The following is an 18279-nucleotide window of genomic DNA, read 5'->3' on the forward strand; positions in this document are numbered from 1 at the left end:
AAGTCAGATTAAAGTGTCACTACCCCAGCGGCTCAACATTTATTATTAAATTATTTATTATTAAACTGAAGATAACTTCCTTATCTATCTTGCGTTTTCTTATATATATTTGAAATATATACATATATAGAGTTACTCGCACCTTTTTTTTTCTTTTCTTTTTTTTTGGCAGGGTTGGGGGTATCCAGGTCTGAACCACCTGACTTTCCACTTTATGGACTGAGTCTTACTAAAAGAAAAATGTAGGTTGACTATACACATGTGGCAAGATTTGTCAGAGGTAGCAAAGGAATAGTTTCAGTACTGTGTGCAGAACTGTACACATATTGTTGAAACAGGGGAGTTTGGTGTGAAACACGCTGTCTGTTCTGAAAGCAGAGCATGTGTGCGTGTTTGGGCTTTTGTGTGCGCCGTAGCTGTGCGCTCTACTTTCTGAGAGCACAGGGCGGAGGGAGCGAAGCGGAGCGGGGTGTAATTAGGCCACGATTTGAACTCTCTTAGTTCCTCCCTGAGAGGGGGCACATGGTCATGCCAACTATTATAAATCGAGCTGGGTTGTATACTGTATGTGTTCACGTGGGTGTAGTAGTGTGTGCCTCAGTAAATTCTGTATGTGTATGCATAAAAGATATAGAAGGAAGAAAAGAGATAGCTTCTGATTGGTTTAAAGTATGTTAAATATAGCTTCAGGAGGGCAACCTAATTTGTCACTGGTTTAATTTGGTTGGCTTTTTAATATACTGTAAATTCAACCCAGAACTGATGTGTGATGTTAAACTACACCCTCACAGCTTTTTAGTCAGTAAAGCCCCAAAATATTAATAATACTGTGTCCATACGAATGTTTCCTCACCCGTCATCCTACCAGTGTGGTACAGATGAGGTATGTGTTTTGTCATATTTCAAAGATGCATTATTATATAAATGCTTTTTGTGATTTTGTCAATCAATTTGTACTTTACGACTTCATTATGTCCTGTTTCAGTTTTTATCAATGCTTTTTAAAAATATGAATGTATTGGCATCCTGGGGACCACCGGCAAAAACTTTAATTTGCATGTGCTCAGTTTTAATATTAAGAAGTATTGAATAACTCTAACTGTATTTGCCATGGATTTTATTTCAAAATATCATATGCATGGAAACATTATGAACAAGCTGAGATGTGTCACATATCATGTATCACGATATATTTTTAACAAGCAATTTCAGGTCTACAGACATTTATGTGCTAATAGGTAATGTAAACTAAATAATACTTCTGGACTTCCTTAAATGTTTGTTTATTTTTGGTTTTTGTGAAGACAAAATACTGTATAATGTTGTTGTTTAACATGTGTAAATGCTCTGTATTTAGTATTCTCAGCCATTCCAGCCATGCATTTACTTTTCTTCTAATATTACCTCCATAACCATGTTACCTGAAGGAGCATGTTACACACCTTCCCTTGTGTTTGCGTCCTCTTTTCTGCTCCACTCTCTCATTTCTCTTTCTCAGGTTGATGTAATTAATGATTGACCTGCACCTATTTAAATGAGGCTCTTTCTCCAGACCAAGAACCTCTTCAGCATCCAGTGATACCTGCTTCTCTGTGGGGATGTGTTTTCTTTCCTTTTTTCCTTTTCCTTTTCCGTTGTTTTTTTTGTTTTTGGTTGTTTGTTTTTTTATTTTTTTTTATTAGTTTAGGTTTAGGAGGGAAGTTTGAATTCCTACGGCCGACTCCGTGGCGGTCTCAGAACCTTTAGTTTATATTGCTTTCTGTTCAAATGAAATAATTCTTATTGGTAAGCTGGAATTCTAGGTGGTAGATGTATGTCACTAAGTCATAAGATGAGATGAAGTCTGGATGGAGATATGGTTATACTATATTTGAGTGCTAACAGGTGACATTTTCACACACATTAGTTAGTGGTTCACTGGTTGTTCATAAAGTTTACATGAATTAATATTTTTTCATGGCACAGTGGTTTGCATGTTCTCCCCGTGTTTGCGTGGGTTCCCTCCGGGTACTCCGGCTTCCTCCCACCGTCCAAAGACATGCAGCTTGTGGAAACTTTTCCAGCCAATGTACATCACATTTTTTCCAAAACACTTCTCCTACTGTGGCTAAATATTACTCTATCAACAGATTTTTCTTTTCTTTTCCATCTTGTAGCATCAGTATAATTCCATGTTATCTTGCCTATAGAAATACTCTGCAGTGGTTGATGTGTTAGTGTTAAGCAGGAGGATTAGTTGATGATCCAGTGACAGGAGGAGTAGAAGTACTTAGAAGTAGCAGAGTAGAAGTAGTGTCCGCATCGACAACAGGCTGAAATGAAAGACTAACATAGAGGATACTAACTATGAGAGAAGGGAAGAAGAAACGTTTTGTCACTCATTCAAGTGATTTATATAAAGTGACTGAAGAAGTGACGAAATGTTTCTCCCACTGAACACGCTACATCCAGATGAACAGAATCAACCTTTTGGGATTACTGAAAAAAATGTTATCCATCATGTGTAATCCTGATCACCACCACTTACTAGGCAGACTACTTGGTTTAACCAACAGAATAAAGCATTAGTATTGTTTCTATGGTTACTTGGAGTATCATATTGTAAAGTGGTCATTTGACAAGATGAAGCTTTTAACCAAGTAAAAGCTGCATTCATTTGGTTTCATAATTAGTTGTTGTGAAAAGAAAATCTGACACCTTTTTTATAAATTATTTTTCAGGCTCCAACTTGATGATAGCCCACTTTGGGGTCACTGATCAATTAAAGTCATTTTGTAACCTCCCCCGAACACACACGCACAAACACACTCAACCCATTAATGTATGGACGGCTAATTAAGACTCAAAAAAGCGAGGGAGTCACTTCTTTTTGATTGATAGCACCCACTGTCTTCCCTTCCTGCTATTTTGCATTTTAATGTTCATTAATAAACTTTTATTGTTTTGTTAATTATAATATCAACCTCCCCTGTTGAGATAATAACTGAACAGAGCAATTTGTTCAGAAGGATTTTCTGCTACATGAAGAAAGACGACAGATGAACTGCTTGGACAAAGAGAAGAAACTAGATGGAAAGACAGAACACCAAAGAGGCAGAAAATAAATAATAGAAAGTGGAGGGTTGTTAGAATTTAAAATGGGCCCCTTTTTCATACTCAAACAATACGATGCATTTCATGATTGGAGTATAATTGAGTTTTTAATAGCAGTTCCTTTTAAAGCAGCAAGTGTCTGATTTAAATCTATAACCTCTTGTTTGCCTTTTTGCAGTAGCTTTGTGTGAGGAACTGCAAAGCAAAAGGCCCACAAACCTTTTGTAAAACAGTTGTGATACAATTTCACAACTTTCTCATTTAACAGTAGTCTTAAAAGGTAATGTTGATTTGAGAGCAACTGTGTATTCAGTATTTTTTACAGTGTGTACATTTGTCCATGGGGGGGGGGAATTCAGAGCAAAAGAACCGTTTGCTAAATATTTTCATGCTTAAATACATCTGCTTGTTTAGGTGCGTGAGTGTGTGTGTGCTCATTTAAATCAGAGTGCGCATGTGCACTGTGGGCCTAAAGGTGCTAGGCCAGGGACGTGCATGATGGATCGTGGAGGCCAGTTGATAGCGCCATTACTCACTGACACACACACACATTTAAAACTCGCACACATACAGTGCACACCTGCCTGACACCTGTACCCCGTGGGGGTCTGCCTGCTCCTGAGGCCATTGCCCCAGAGACGAGCAAAGCCCAAAATTATTCTGCATGCCAGCAAATGCATGTAAAGTTTAAAAAGGAAAGAACTTCAAAACTTTGTAGGACATGCCCAAACATTTCCTCTCTTCTCATTTAATAAATAAAGATATGCTGTTATACTGTGATAGTGATGGCATTCGTTGTAAGATCCACTGACTTTATTTCATCTTGACAAAGAAAGTATGCATATTCAGAATATTAGAGCTCACTCATAAGCAATTATTATTTACAAGAAACTGTAAAATTAGCTGACAGTCTCACATGTCTAAAATGTAAGCATCAGCAAATACAAATAACAGCCCTCTACCATAGTGACTGTACTTTCATATATTTGGTACCAGTGCATAGTGGGTGAACATTTCAGACTATGCATTAAATAGACTGTGAAAAATTGTTTCGGCTTTAAGCTTGAATTTCAGTCTTGACATGTTTTTACAGCATTAAAATGTAGTAAAGGATCCTTATAACTTTTTAAACCACTCATGCAGCACACCTCTGAAAAAGCTGCAGAGCTTTAAAGCGTGTGCTGAAGTGTGAAGTGCTGCCGTAAACTTGAATGCGTATCCTATGTATTTAGGTTTAGCAAACTTTACAGTGGTTGAGCAGAGGAAAGATAGTAATTCTCCTGTGTTGACTTACATTATGAGAAGAAAGAAAAGCTCAAAAGAATAAATAACTCTGCAAATTGAGGTTCAGTGGCCAATTAGCATTAAATGGGGCACTTAATTGGCATCGAGAGCGGTGAGAAAACACTCATATCTCACTTCATCTTCATTAGCAAAACTGATGTGATTTGTGTGTGTGTGTGTGTGTGTGTGTGTGTGTGTGTGTGTGTGTGTGTGTGTGTGTGTGTGTGTGTGTGTGTGTGTGTGTGTGTGTGTGTACACTTCAAAAGGAACAGTAACCAGCCGGCAATGATAAAAAAAAAAACAATATTACGAGGTCAAATGCATATGACCCAGTGATTTTGAATCACTCTTTTTTTTCAGCATATGACTAACAACAGTAATACAACTACATTGCATTGGTTTGCAATGCTTTTAGTCTTCATGCTGATTTTCCATTGGCTAAAGAAAAATAAGATCAGTAGTTTTAAATTTATGTAGTATGTGCAACTGACCATAACTTGTGAATAAATTCAGTGTATAACATATGTGACATAAGTGGTTGGATAAGGTATGCGTCAGTTTCACATACTGAATACTCCACCGCAAAAGTAAAATGCAGAATAGACTTTATGTAAAAGTCATTTTTTTCTGATATCAATCATTCCACACTGTGACAAACTACATGTAAAGACAGGCCCAAAGCTTTATGGTGAGTTGTTTAACTATGGAGATTTATTGCTTCCTGTTGTTGTATATATATTGAAGGGGGGGGGGGGGGGGGTTGTGGTCCATTAGTATTTAGTTACATTACTAATATCACGTGTGCATCTTGGAAAGCCAGTCAGAACTTTTGAGGCAGATAAACACTCTGAAGTGGACAGACAGAAAGGGTACTATTCTGGTACACATACAGGTAGCTAATGTTATATATAAGGACTCACAGGGACTTGCTAGAGCACACAGCATAGCACCTGGGGACACTGCAGCCATATGTTTAAGCTTTGTCTCGTCCTACAAAACTCAGTCTGCCCTTCACGTGATTTGTCAAAGGGCCGTGCACAGTGACAGGTACAGGGTACAGGAGGACCTGAGATACTGAAACACACAAACCAAAGGAGAGAGGTGGATGGAGGGAGAACAGCCAGAAGAGGGAAGGGTGAGTGGTTGAGGAAGGTGAGGAGAAACTAGAGGCTCAAGATGCATGGAGAACAGCATGAGTGTTGGTAGCCAGAAAGACAAAATCTGAGAGCTGAAGTGTTGTAGGGAACAAAACGGGTGTGTCGAGTGGGTGTTTGAAGGAATTTAGGACACAAGTAAGCATATAAGGGGGGGGAAAGGAAAGGAAGGATTGAGAGAAACATGCAGGGTGAACACAGGAGGACCACAGAGAGTTTAGAGATGAGGTGCGGGGGGGGTAGGTTAAGAAGAGGAGTGCCTTAGGGCTCCTTTTCCTTTCATTCTCTCTGCTCCCTCTCTCCCTCCACCCACTCTTCTCTTGTCCTGTCTTTTAGTCCCCCTCTACCTCCCACCAACCCACACCTCAGTCACCCCCACCTCCCCCACTATGTCTCTGTCCTTCTGTGCAGGGGGTTGAGGCGCTGAACAGATTATAGCGTAATTAAGGCGCTAAAGCAGCACATTATCCACCTGGTGGCTTATCCGGGGTGGCTAGCACTAGGGCTAGGCTAATCAGCCTATCTGTGTGTATTTGAAGGTGTGCATGTGTGTTCCTGTTTATGTGCTGTATGTATGTGCAGCCAACACACTTTGCATGTCTGTGAATGTGTATTTGACGTTTATGCATGTGCGTATGTACAGCCAGTAACATCGGGGCCCATCTCACATGATTAAGACCTCTTATAGGGATGTGTTAAAAGCATTAGGTAAGGACAGGAGTGTAATTCGTCATGTGTAAAGGGTAGAAATTGAATCAGGGATTAGGTGCCACATACTCAACTAATGTCTTTGTCTTTCTCTCTGCTTCTGTTTTTCTCGTCGTCTCTCTTCATTGATCGTTTTATACTCTCTTATTCTCCATTTCCTTCTAATTTCTGCTTTTCAATCTCTCATATCCACCTCTGTCTCTCAACACTCTGGTGTTGTCTCTGAGGATAAATATAGACAACACATCTCCCCACACACTTTTCTGCTCCCGTCTCTGTCATCTAAGTGGTTAAATTGAAAATAATTGTGCAGACAGACCCCCAGAATGCAATCAAAGACCACGACAATGTACTTGAAAGAGAAGCTGATATTATTAGGTTGAAGAGAGTACTAAGTGTATAGTGAAATACCTCAGAGAGTAATTTTATACCTTCGGACTTTATTAAAGCTAATAGGTTTATATATACCTCCCCGAGGCTGGTCAATTCATTAGTTTTAACCGTTAGGAACTATCATGCAAAAACCAAAGTCAGTGCACTTGGACAGACAGGAAGAGCGAGAAAGAGTGTGTCCCTCCCTTGCCCTATTGTATTCTTGAGACATGTCATTTATGGCATTGTTTATGGGAACATTGAATTTAGAAACATGGAAATCTAAGCAAAACTGGCATTTGTGGTGAAACACGTTATGTGTTTTATTTAAGACAATAATTAAAAGACACTTGATAGAAATAAATGTAACATAAAAATAATGTTGGGCAATTTAAAGAAAAAATAGTATAATGTCTTCTTTATTATTATTTGTAATTTTCTTTTTTCTTTTAAATGTATATATCAGCATTTAAAGTAGTTACGTTGATAGATACTAATAATAATTTCAGTATATTTTCAATATTAACAGTTTAGCATTAAATGTGGTTTTAAAAACGTACGCTTATGAATTGTTTTTGCGAGTTCTGTCACGACTCATTTGACAAACTCCTCATGCAGTGACGAAAATCCAATCAGGAAACTTGAAAGAAAAAACAAGGCTGACTCGCAACGCTGGTGTGTCTTTGGCAAGGACGCTGTCTTTATTTTCATACACTGCTGAGTGGGACATGCGGAACAGTGAAATGGTGAGCACTAAAGAGGCACTAGTGTGTGTGTGTGTGCGTGTGTGTGTGCGTGCGTGCGTGTCCTTATATGTGAGAGACACCTTGAGGGTGTATAAAGGTGATGATGGCTAAGTCAAAGCCTGTCTGAACTATAAAAAAACGATGAAACAAATTACAGCACATTTTTGTTGGCATGTCTAAATCGAATGCTTTATTAATAAATGACATCAACACCTTTGTGACCTTTTCATTGCACTCCAAAAAGCCATCACACTTTGTTGAATATAAAGTGTGTATGTTTAGGGAAAACACTGTTTAGGAAAAATGATTAAAGCTAAATTGATAGCATATGCAGTATACTGGACGCTGAGTGGTTCCCATACATGTCAGTATATAGTTACCCTTTCTCTCTGACCTCCCCTGTGGCTGCAAATAAAAGAAGTAACACTACAAGAGAGATTAAAATGCAAAAGTTCCCCGATTCCTTTAAAAGGTACACGTCTGTTTGGTCAACGCACACAACATCACAAAATTAAATGCTGTTATCCACATCATCAAAGTCTAAGAAATATATTAAAAACAATCTGGATGGTCTAAAGAAAAGCTGGAATATTGTCCCGTGTTTAATCAACAGCTTATGAAAAGCTGCGATAGAAAACAAGAGTTTGACTTTTACCTCTCTCCCTATCTGAAACCTCATCTGGGTTACAGCAACACTATATCTTAGAAAAGTTCAATTAAATAATGATAGAAAGCATCAATACAGAGGGCCTGAGTCACTGTCAAGGACACCTTTTTTATATTCAGAGCAGGAGCCAACATATGTAAACGTGCATCTGCAGTTTCTGTTAAATCACAGCATATGGCCCAAAAATCTTCTGCAATATTTAATCAGTGACTAAATGCTGAAAAGGCAAAATATGTGACATTGATCATTTCCAGGATATTTTATTGAAACCAAATTCTGAAGAATATTTTAAAAGTCAGTTTGATTTAGAGTTAGCATTTAATTTTGTTTTTTCCCTGCGATTTGCACATGGATAGTCAGCCTGACATCTGAGCCTTCAAATCATTTGAAGAAAAATGCAAGGTAAAGCACTACTACTAATAATAGTAGTAATAATAATTGTTTAAACAACAAACCAACAAACAAAATAGAGGATTAAAAAATAAAAAATCTAAAAACTAGGCAAACTTATTTTAAATTTACTTGAATATATTTTTACTATTTTAAATTGATTTATTAAATACTTCTCCAGTTAATAATAATAATATGGATTTGACCTTAAAAAAATCTGCTGTCTGCTTTCTCTTTTTGTCACTTTGTTGTAAATCACCACTTTTCACTTGGCTATACATACACGCTTTTGCGACGCGCAGTGAAGACCGCAGCACTGAATGTGTCTTTTGGTCACATCTGTCTTTCTATTTTTAGACTGGAATCCCTGTCAGATTAATGTCATTCCCAGTAACACCGAATAAACAGATTTTACCCTGAAACGCCTTCATGCAAAAGGTGGATGGAAACAATATGACATATGTGTCACTCAGTGGCTCTTAGATTGAGGCAGGAATTATTCAAGCTCTTATCCACAAGGTGCACGTTATTATAAAGAGGAACTAGCTTAAGATATGTAATTTTTTTGCAGGTGATCTGGAAAAAAAATGCACTTACTGCTCGTGTCTCAACTCGACAAAGAATCAAAACGCTCTATGTCTGTGTTTGTTGCTGCTTAGATTCTGTAATTACAGTGTAATTACTGTGTAACTGTATGTAACAAAATGTGGCAGCTGCTTAACCACTGGGTCAGTTATTCACCTGACCTTGAATAAATGATTCTCTTCACATAGATGTGATGATAATATAACAAATATGCACAGTCTATTCTGTATGTCTTCCTTACTGCGACATATCACTAACCATTTTATTTCACTCTATTTTATTACACTCTGCTCACCGAGAGGAAAAAATCCCATTATGTTGTTGTTTAAATAAAATATTTTTTTCTTATTGTTTGAGAAATAACAACTTCTGCTAGAACGGTAAAACAAAACCCTAATTGTAATTACAATTACATTTACCCTCAATTATAATTTACATGTGTGATGGAATGTATGTTTCTTCTTTTTTTTTTCCTGTTATGCTTTTATTTGTAAGCCCGTTTTCTGTCATTTAAGATGTAAACCTGTTCAAGCATTAAATAATCAGCTTTTTTCATTTTCTTAATAGAAGTTTAGGCACGAAACAATAGTTTTCATAACTAATTGAACCCAGAGGAGTTTCCAGTCCAGGTATGCAGGCGATTCTGTGAATTATGTGAGAGGATGCAGTTATCAGAAGGAAATGTCATCCTGGCCCTGTCTCTCTCAGTAATCTAGTGTGCTCTTTTTTGTTTATAACTTCACTTTATGCGTGGTTGTTCTGTAGCTATTCTGGTGCTGAATGTGCTGGATGACTCTGTCTGCGGGCTCAAAGACAAAGAAGGACGGTCATTAGACTATTCTGTAACATCAGGTACTGTACACTTCTCTCTTTCTACTCCCTCCTTCTTCTTCTTTTTATAACACACACACCCAGATACATACACGCTTTCCATCTTTCTTGTTCTATTTTCCCTTTTCTCCAGCTCTCCCTCTCTCTCCCTCACACACACGCGCACACACACTCTTATTCTGCGCTATGGTCCACATTCCACCACAGTTCTGTATCATTTCCTGGTGCAGAGCTCCATCTACAGGTCCAACACTGTACACCTCAGCTGCTGCGCAAGTCTCAGTCACCAGTTTTTTAGAGACAAACATTTTTTTAGACTCAGCAACATGCTCGAGAGGACTATCCGCTGAGAAATGACAGCCAGCATTTATTAATATTTTTAAAATGAATACAATAAAAGGCCATTTTTCTTCAGAGAATTATAGGCAGAGATCCAACCACTATTCATAAATGGGGACTGTGTAGAAAGGGTGGCAAGCTTCCGCTTCCTGGGAGTCAATATAGAGGAGAACCTTTCCTGGAGTGTGAACACCTCCGAGCTGCTGAAAAAGGCCCAACAGAGACTGTACTTCCTGAGAATTCTCAGGAGGAATAACATCACACAGAGACTGCTGGTGTCCTTCTACAGAGCCACCATTGAGAGTGTTCTAACTTACTGCATATGCATCTGGTACACTAGCTGCACAGGGGCTCAGAGGAAAGCACTCCAAGGGATCATTAACACCGCCCAAAAGATCACTGGCTGCCCTCTCCCCACACTGGAAGTTCTACACAACGCCCACTGTTTTAAAAAGGCCCAAAACATCATAAAAGACACCTCACATCCTGGCCACTCCCTGTTCGAACTGTTGCCCTCAGGCAGACGGTACAGGGCAATCAGAGCAAGGACTAATAGACTCAAACATAGCTGTTATCCAACTGCAATAACACATCTGAATACTACAAAAAAATGTCCATCACGCCACTCTTGTGTTAATCTATGCACGGTCTGAAGCATGTGTGTGGGAATGTATGTGAATGTTTTACTGTTATATCTTATTAGTATTTTAAGTATTCTATCTATTTTATTTATTGAATTTTATTGTTTTATTTATATTTTGATATTGCTAGGGATGATGCAATGATCGGGGACCATTCTTCATTTCGTTGTTCTCATGACAATGACAATAAAGTTTCTGATTCTGATTCTCTGATTCTGATTCTGATTCTGATACTCAAATAGTCAAATAGTCAGTCAGTCCCAGGTTGGGTTGCTAGGAGAAGAAAATACTGAAAGTGTTTTTTATGAGGTGTTGGTAAAGTAGTGGTACATTAAGTACATGTGAAAGTGATAAAATTGTATTTATTTTAAAGTTGCTCAGCTGTATTATGACAAAAATTCAGATAAAACTTTTTAATTTTTACTAAATGCACTGAAATGTATGTCCATGCAGATCTGTGCCTGCAAATGTGTGCACAGTAGGTGGGTAATGTGTCAGACTAAAGTGCAATTGTTTTGGCTTTTGTCTCCTGTTTTGCAAGCTCTTACAATAGCCTGTTATATTTGCGAAAGTGATGAATGAGTTTGCCCATTCCATTCTTCATTGTGTGTGTGCGTGACTGTGTGTATGTGTGTGTGCGAGAGAGAGAGAGAAAGAGAGAGAAAGCATACATGTGTGTTCCAGCATTTTCAAAGTCATTGTTTCCCTAGAGAGAGGTCAGTGTGCTGGTCAAAGCTTTCTGCTGCCACACTCACCTCCCAACCACTGACCAAAGAGGGAGCGAGGGAGATCTGCTCACTTTTACCTGCAATGTAGGAAAATTGTGACCACTTTTTTTCTCATTGGTGTTCTAAATTCTATTTAGAACTATGATTGGGGGGGGAAAAGATCAGTAATAAATAAAGGTTTAAAAATACAAGGTATTCTTCCACTAGACTGGTCGATAACTAAATAAAAACTAGAAAAGTCAGATCAACTGAAGTTGAGGAATAAATCTGATCCTAAGTTTTAAATGAGGCGTTATGGTCACAATTTCAAGCTTGCTATTATAAATTTAAGAGAAATGTAGTTTGGAATAAAAGAAAATACCACAGGACCTGCCATCTCTACACACACACACACACACACACATACACACCATTATTAAACAGTCCATTGTGGGGTTTGAGTGTGTCCCCTCTCTCCCTCCTTCGCTCACTGCCCCTAGAACAATTTCAATCTTAATAGCTTTTACTATGTATTTGAAGCACTGGAGACACAGAAAGAAAGGGCAACCCACGCGCACAGAGTGAGGGAGAGAGAGCGAGTCCCCCGCACCCCCTGTGTTGAAAATAGAGCCATCAAAAATGAAGGCCAGCCCAATAGAGCCCACAGACAGACAGACAGACCCCAGGAGCATCTTGTAATTATCCCTATGGACGAGTTGCCTCTAGCTGGGCTCAGCTACCCACCCCAGAACCCTCCCCCCTCCTCTATCATCCGTCCATCCTGCTGCTAACCCCTCCACCGCTAATTTCATCCCAGGGATTAGCCCCTGCTTGCTTGTCTATCTTGTAATATTTCTGGAGGGTGAAATGGTGAAATATCGCCTTCTTCTACTTATAATAGGACTTACTGGGCTGGGGCGGGGCATGCTTATGACTCCCTCCCTCATCCCTCCTCTCTCTACTGCTATTCAGAGATTGGGGGTATAAAAAAAATGAGATAAGGGGAGCGAGAGAAAGAACACCCCAGAAAGTGCTGCTGCTGCAGCACAAGCTCTACCGGGAAGTGACCGCAGAGAAGGAGTGAAGGTGAAAGTGAAGGCAGTGCGCGGCGGCGCGACGCTCTGGTAGTACCTGCAGGGCAATGCAAGCTGTTTTCTTTATGCATAAAGGACAAGGAGGGAGGGAGAGAGGAGGTGAGGGAGTGAGAAGAGACTGACAGAAGTGCCACACACTGCATAGCCACCACCCAGTCTTTTGTCTACATATCGAATGATGATCTGCAATGCATGTCTGTCTCTCCCTGCCTCACTTCTGTCATAGCTAGTTTTAACTGGTCATTCAATATGTTTGTCTGAAATTTGCTAGAGTCTGCAAATACAGCCTGTCCAGAATTCTAACGCTTTGTTAAAGGGCCTTCACCAGGTAGTGAATTAGAAAATCATTACACTTACTGCACTACATTCCAAGAAATGAAAAAAAAAACCCCAAACATAAATACATATTAAAGAAAAAAATAAAAAGAATGTATTAAATTTTCAAAAAAGGAATTTTAGCATTACTTGTGTACAGATGTGTTCTATTTACATCTCGGTTTCTTACTTGGATTTCATGTATTTGATCTTTTTTGCTTTTTGTTGAGTATGCAGAAATGCCACAGGTACTTGTCACAGGTTTTGTTTTTGTGTGTCTTACTGTGTTGATACACGGAGACACAGGCAGAGAGACAGCAAGCAAACTCCACACAAAAACATGAGAATATGCGCACTTCACATAAGCAGGAGCCAGCTGGCTGGTGAATTTGAACCCAGGACCTTCTTCCTATGAGGCAACAGTGCCAAACACTGCACCGTAATGCAGCCCTTACTGTGGAGGTGTGAGGAAAATGATCAGCAGCCAGTTTCAACTTTGTTTCCCAGGATGGCAAATGTCAAAATATCAAGCATTAGGGAGCATTAAGGAGCTGGTGCATCCTGATTACTGGGATGGATAGCATCTCCACTGATCAGGATGCTATACTGCATCGGCTGACTAGTCGTCAAAAGGTGTAAGTTGTGCTACATACTGATTTTGATTACAAGTCTTCAAAATATAATGCATGGGAATCCCGATATTATTAAAATTGCATTTTGACTCCATTTCTATGTATATTCTTTGTTTACCTATGTGTATCGAAAGTCATGTGAGAGTGTGTCTATATATTTATATCTTTCAACATGCATGCTTGTCTGTCCATCTGTGTGCTTCTGCATGCGTGTTTGTCTGTTCATACACTAAATGACCTATAGCCCTCTGTCTCTCCCACACTCCTCTCCATCACTCCAGCCTCTCATTACAGCTGCAGAACCCCAGCCTGTCACGTAATTAAAGGCAAAGTTATAAATGACCAGCAGGCCAAAAGCCATATTTCACAGGTGGCCGCATATTTATTTATAATTTTTCACCTTTAAATGTGTTTCTTATGCAAATGAGGGCCAGGACACTTTTCAATTAACTTTGGGGGCCAGTCCCTCTAAGTACCACAGAAGCTTGTTATTGAAAATAGAGTATTTTTGTTATCAACCATAAATTATTCCTGCATGTCAAATGAATTGGAAGATGTAATGTAAGGAGCTATATTTGGTTCTTCCAGAGGTGGCTGGTGTGTTTCCCCTCCCTTAAAAACTTGTTTGATGATTGCTTTTCAGGAAAATAATAAATAAATAACTACGATTCTTGAACAGGTGCATTTACTGAATGATGTGTCCCTCCCTTTTTTGTTCTCCTGCCATACTCTCATCCTCTTTCACATGCGCTCTTGGAAGTGGGCGTGCACACAAAGCCACAATTTACCCTGCACCGCAGTTTAACAGTGTTTTATATGAGCTACTGGGAGCAGGTAAGTAGGTATGGTTCTTTTATGGTGACAGACAGTAAGTGTCCCCCTCTGCCTCATTTTCTCCTTAACTGACCCACTGAGGGAAAGCGATGGAGCGACCCTGCTATACTATCCTGAAGAAGACTGAGAGAATGCAAGACTCAACACAGCTGACTTCATACATCCAGAAAAAAGAAGACAAAAAGTTAAGAGAGTAGATGTGACAAAGTGAGGAGAGCACCAAAGAGAGATGGTGACCGGTAACTGGGGAAAGAACATGCTTTTCACCTGCTCCTCCTGTCCCATCAGCTGCCCCTCGCTGTGCGGGACATGTAGGATATGCTTGGAGATATGTGTATGTGCATTCGCAGATGTGTTACCTTTCTTACACTGTGTGTGCATCACGCATTAAGGTGTGTGTGCAGCTGTGCCCTCTCCCTGGTGCGTAAAAAACGTCCATTAATTGAATTCCCCCTAATTTCCCGTCAGCCTTGCCTTGCAGAGCGAGACGCCTGCCTGCCAGCCGCGCAAAGCCACACTTCAGGTATGGTGGATAATGGAGGATGACATTTCTGTCCCACCATGCCTGGGGGCAGCATGTGATACATGGCTTCCTCTATGAAGGTTAAACTCAGCTAACCTGCCTTTGGCGTTTCATTACCCACTTGTTAAATACTCTTTTGGTAATAAAATGATTAAAAATTTTATTGCTTCTCTCAAATGAGGCCTCTTTTCAAAGGGATTTAATGACTTTAGAGATGGATATGAGTGTGTGTGTGTGTGTGTGTGTGTGTGTTTGTGAGGGTGTAGTCTATGTGTGCATGCAAGCATGTATGTGTGTGTGTGTGTGTATCCAGACAAGTGCATCTCCAGTTAGGCACGACCAGTGTGTAAAAACCTAATGAGAGTGATATGCTTTACAGCGAAACCACCATTATTCTCAACCAAACGACCTGGGCCGTCATTATGTGTAAAGTAGCAATACCTTTTCCCTCTGCTAGGGCACATTCAAATAGACATGTTTTACATACAGCTCAGTCTGTGAAGCGAAGTGAAGTATTTATACTAAAATGAATGGGCCTGACTATTTTTACATCACAAGTTAAGCACCGTGGCTATAGCAACGGGACATAAAATATTATATTCAACCCATTAACAGGAACTACAAGCCTTGCCTAGGCCAATATGGCTCCACAGCGACTTAGCAAATCATCATACCTAGTGTCATTTTGGCTGTAAAATTAGCAGTAAAGGGACTTGAGAAACTGATCTCAAAAATCCAATAAACCAGTTTCTTAAGGTCTGAGTCACAAAGTACAAGTTAGTGGGGAGTCTGTTTTAAGGCCACCCAAAATTTAAAAAGAAAACAAAATCAATTAAATTTGGATGTTTCATTTACTGAGTTAATGTTAAAGCATAATTTGTCGTGTATCTGTCAGACAGTGCTGACAGAAAGTCTAGAGCCTTTTAATGTGACTTCTTCTCTTTTACTATCAATAAAATGTCTCCTTTTTGTCTTATAAAATTATTAATTGCTTCAAGGAAGCCTTTATAGTTTTTCTTAAGGGCTTTCCCAGCTCAGCCTGGTTCCCTGTAGCAGCTTTGGGTCCCAATCATTTTTGTTGGGTTTCATTGTTGTACCGCTGCTGCCCTCACAGGACCTCTACACACACAAACACACAGACACACACTTAATAAATGGCCGGGTCCCCCTCCCTGGGGCCAGAGGAGTCGGTGCTGGCCGGTTCATCTGATATATCATGGCAGCCCACTTCGCTCTGCTCCACTGGACCCTGTCCAACACCTGTTCTCCCATCAGGGGATGTTGTGTTGGCGTGGCATGGTTATGCCACTGTACAGATTGGCACTGCCCAGTTGGGGTAGTAGAACGATGAAGTATGAGAATCCCTTTGACAAAATATAAACTGTAATCAGCAGGGAGGATAACATGGGAAAATTTTTATGTCTTTTACAAATATCTGGATTTTTTTAAGTATCCCTGCACATTATTTTAGCAAATGAATCACACCACTGACTTTCATTTTGAGGTTGGTGTGTAATATGGCATTTATTTCATCTGTTATACCAAATGATAAATTAATATTTCACAAAAGTGATTGAGGTATGATATGATCTAGATTTATTTGTCACATGAAGAATGCATAACGTTTGCATTTGCACCTGAGATATACAAATATTTGTACATTTTTAGATTTGATATTGTTTTTAGAATTATTTACATAAGACCTGCCTCTAAGCTGTTACTGATAGAAATTCTGTGCAAAACTTAGAAACAAAAATGACACCCCAATGCAGCAGCACCCAAAGGACTGATTCAAGCTCCTATCTACAGCATAACACAGCCACAGCTGCATTTGCTGTGACTGTGCTCCCTAAATGGGTTCTATGGGACCAACAAAGCTATCCTTATGAGACAAATAAAAATATTACTTCTGTCACATGAAGTTTTACTTCTTAAGCGCCGAGACTTAATGTGTCATAGGGGAATATGGTGGGGGAATAATGATGAATGAGAAATGAGTATTTGTGCTGCTGTGTAGGTGGGTTTTCTTTTGTTTGGCATGCTCTTTTCCCACATGGACACTACTACCCATGTTGATGAAAGCAAAGAGAGTGGTCACCTGATGCACAGTTTTCTTTTTTTACTCTCAGAACAGAGTTCTTTTTTTTTTTTCCTGCACATCATACTCACTTACTTCACTTGTTTAAAGGAAACAAGCAATATTCAACTGCAGGAAATTTAAAATCTGGAGCATTTGTTTCATTCACTGGCTGTACGATGTGGTTTTTATTTTATTATTTATTTTGAGATAAATATGAGTATGTTTAAAAAACACAGTTCCAATCATCTTTGATTAACGTGCATTATTAGCAGTATTCCTGGGTCCTCTCATGCTTCACACTATAAGCTCATTTTTATTCCACTGGAGGGCGACAGAGATCTATCAAATGACTGCTGTGTGAGCCTCAAACGTTAACGTTCAATAGCCGAACTGTAAGAGAAGAAAGTTAGGTGTAAGTAGTACACTTTTGCATTTGCGCTTTTTTTTTTTCAAACTAATAAAGGAACGTTATTTATCGGGGAAGCTTATTTTTTGCAGTGGCTCAGGAGCGATTAAATTACTAATCAGAAGGTAGGTGGTTCGATCCCCAGGCCTCCACATTAAAGTTTTGAGGAGCAAGATGCTGAACGCCTAAAAGGTAGACTTCTTTTAGTGAATTTATCTGAGACACGGTTAAGGGTTTTGCGGAGTGTTTAGTGTAAAATTATATGCGAATGACAGTGAATCTCAAAAATGTAATTTTTGCAGTAATAATTGCAGTAATTTTTTGGAGCCTAATGTCGTTTTTTATTCTAACCTCTAGAACAGGGCTGCCCAATCCCAGTCCTCGAGAGCTACTATCCTGCAGCTTTTAGATGCATCCCTACTCCAACACAGCTGAATCAAATGGTTTGATTACCTCTTCAGCATGCCATCATGTTTGGCAAAGGCCTGATAACAAGCCATTCATTTGATTCGGGTGTGTGGGAAGAAGGATGCATCTAAAAGCTGCAGGACGGTAGCTCTCGAGGACCGGGATTGGGCACCCCTGCTCTAGAACCAGCATACATATTCTTGAGAAAATGTAATTTTGACTATGTCCTAGTGACCAATTGCAGCACCATGTCGTGAAAACTGACGTTAATAATCAAAGTAATGTGATTCATTGAGATGTCAAATGTTGATATTGTTGGTGAATTAAAGAGTCTTGAAGCATCAAATAAATAGCAGTACCTATAATAGATATGCATCTACTTGCTTTTTGTGTTTTCGTTGGCACAGTCATTGGTCCACTAAATTCTTCCTAATACAGGAGAGACGATTTTTCGTGCTCAACTGAATCCA

The sequence above is a fragment of the Astatotilapia calliptera genome, chromosome 1, assembly GCF_964374335.1.
Source record: "Astatotilapia calliptera chromosome 1, fAstCal68.1, whole genome shotgun sequence".
Classification (NCBI taxonomy): Eukaryota; Metazoa; Chordata; class Actinopteri; order Cichliformes; family Cichlidae; genus Astatotilapia; species Astatotilapia calliptera.